The sequence below is a fragment of the Orbicella faveolata genome, unplaced genomic scaffold (assembly GCF_042242905.1).
Source record: "Orbicella faveolata isolate gen_17 unplaced genomic scaffold, um_ofav_v1 contig_3, whole genome shotgun sequence".
In the NCBI taxonomy this organism is placed as follows: domain Eukaryota; kingdom Metazoa; phylum Cnidaria; class Anthozoa; order Scleractinia; family Merulinidae; genus Orbicella; species Orbicella faveolata.
This window is the reverse complement of record NW_028301558.1, coordinates 19325001-19327500: the sequence shown is the minus strand read 5'-3', so window position 1 is coordinate 19327500 and position 2500 is coordinate 19325001. Positions and strand designations below refer to the sequence as shown.

At 38.6% G+C, this 2500-nt stretch overlaps 1 protein-coding gene across 1 annotated transcript in view; it reads left to right on the top strand.

Moving 5' to 3' along the window:
- LOC110051008 (protein mono-ADP-ribosyltransferase PARP14-like) overlaps nt 1-2500 on the top strand; it is a 90750-nt gene that overhangs the window by 54091 nt on the left and 34159 nt on the right. The window lies entirely within an intron of this gene.

Genomic DNA, 2500 nt, shown 5'->3' with positions numbered 1-2500 from the left:
CGCTAGTTTCTTACTGCAGGTAGCAAATATAATTGTCATTCCATTTATTTTTCTTCTCTTTTAATTGGCCGAGAGCCCACCAAGTGACCAACAACTAACTGCCTACAAATAATGGTGCAAACAACATTCCGCTCATGCGTAATTGTGACCACGCTCTTGCGTGAAAAATGGCAGATCGCCTCCCTAAGCTGTCAGAGAGTGATTTAAATACAAAAACAAGCTTGGTGATCGAATGATAAAATAATTATTGCCCTCGGTTATCGCAAAATCTTGTGATTTCTAAGTGTCTCGCAGATCAACTATTTGCCTCAGCTTTCCGGTTTCGACAAATAATTGATCTGCTCGCCGCTGACAAATCACGGTATTTTGCTTGAGCTCGTCCACTAATTGTTTAGTATGTTTTAATGAATACATGGGATTTGATCACAATGAAAGGTGAATTCTGATTGGTCCCGTTTGCAATACGGAGCGCTAAGGTCTGGTTTCAGCTTAAAAATAAAATGGTTTCTTGACCTTTCTTGGTTTCCAACCGTATAGCACTGAAGAAGAAATTTTCGCAGTCTACAAAGTGGTTGTCCCTACTAACTCGCCTGGCAGTATTTACAAACACAGTTTTATTATTTTTAGACCAAGATTATCGGCGAAAACCGGCAGAAAACTGCAATTTGCAACTTACGACAACTTCGACAAAGCAACTCAAGCGTTTTTATTTAGAGACTAGCAAAATGAAAACTATGAAATTTATAAAATGTCTCACAGCATGGTTTTAAAACACTTCTACTGAAGATATCTTGCCAAAGCAACTTGACAATTTTTTGTAGAAACGCGACGAAAGTTTCTACAGCAAAGAGTCCCTTGCCGACTCTTCGGCAGTTGGCCTCAAGGTGACTCTTCAGGCAGAAACTTCCAGCAAAGTCTGAACTGAAGCAATCTTTTCGAAAGATCAACCACTTTTTTCGCATTGTTTACCGTTTTTCAATTTTGCTAAATACACGAAACACGCTTGAATTCTCTTGTTTATCACCTGATGAATAATGTGACTTTTCTTGCGTAGCTGCACATTTTGCGCGGGAATTTTATTGGGAAGTTCTGCAGTCTTCCGAGTCAATTTTTTCGCGTATTTTATCCTACGGCTTATTGGTGTATATATATACATACATACTAAAACAACCATTGCCCTCAATGTCTGTGACTAGTGGTGGATATAGATTTAGCAGTACTTTAAGATGAATTAAACCCATTTACATTTGCGATAGCCCTCTTTTCAACTAAAGAGCATTCTATTGCGCACCATTTTATTTTCCTCCATGAGAAGTTGTGCTTATTGCGCTACCAAATCGGCTAACATGATCATTTTCGTTTGACCAGCTAACAGATCATTAAATTATGAAATTGATGGGATCCACGGGACTTTTTAATCGAATGAGGAAAATAATTTAAGATAGTACGCTGGACAAAAATGTTCTGAATCGGCGCTTTACAACAAAAGATTAGAAGAAGAAAGTGATGCAAATGATTTGTGATTGTCTTAAACCTTATTTCATTCTACACATGGAAAATTATTTTCATATAGATCACACAAGGGAGACTTGCGTTACAGCGTAGCCAACTGTTGGTAACTGAATCACAATAGTATGCAAAATCACGTGATTTCTGAGAAAAGAAAGTACCATTTGAAGTGTTGTTTTGCGAAGAACATCGTTACGTGTTTATGGGTTTTTTTGTCAATAATTTGACAAGAAAGCATGAGAAAGACTTTGCAACTTATTTGCCCACTGAAATGCGAAACTGTCTTTAGACACTGATCGTCTTTAAACTCTTCTTGCCACTAGATCGGTCTTCCACCTGGTTTGAAGATGGCGGCCTTTAGATCGTGCTTCGTACAAACCACAATTGCACAAAATGCTGTTGTGTCAAAGTATTGTCCGCCAAGAACCTCAGACAATCCTATTTGTGCTTTTCGGAAACATGCCGAACTTGTTTCTGGGCTCATCTATCAGGAGCTTGCCATTTTATCGCATTTTCTTGCCATAAGACTTTGTTTGGTTTGCCTTGTTTGCCTCGTGGCCCTTCGGTGGTAGCACCACAACCAGAGTCTTTGATTTGCTAAACCGCTGATGTATCACAGGACTATTGTGCAGTTTGGATGGATTATTGCTCTCGATGCATCTCATCGAATACATGACAAAAAAATCCACAAACACGTGATGATCTTCTTCGCACAACAACACCGATCTACTAGGATGTCGATGAAAAACACAACTATTTCTCTTAGAAATCGCGTCTTCCTGGCATGATCCATATGAAAATAATTTTCCATGTGTGGAATTTTATAAGGTTTAAGACAGTCACAAAATAATTAGCATAACTTTGCTAGCTTTAATTTCTTGTCGAAAAATGTCGATCCAGAACAGTTTTGTCCAGCGTACTATCAAATAAACGGAAAAGTGGTCAGGGCGTAAGTGGTCACGGTGAAACAGTAATTCCTTTTGTCTGCCAG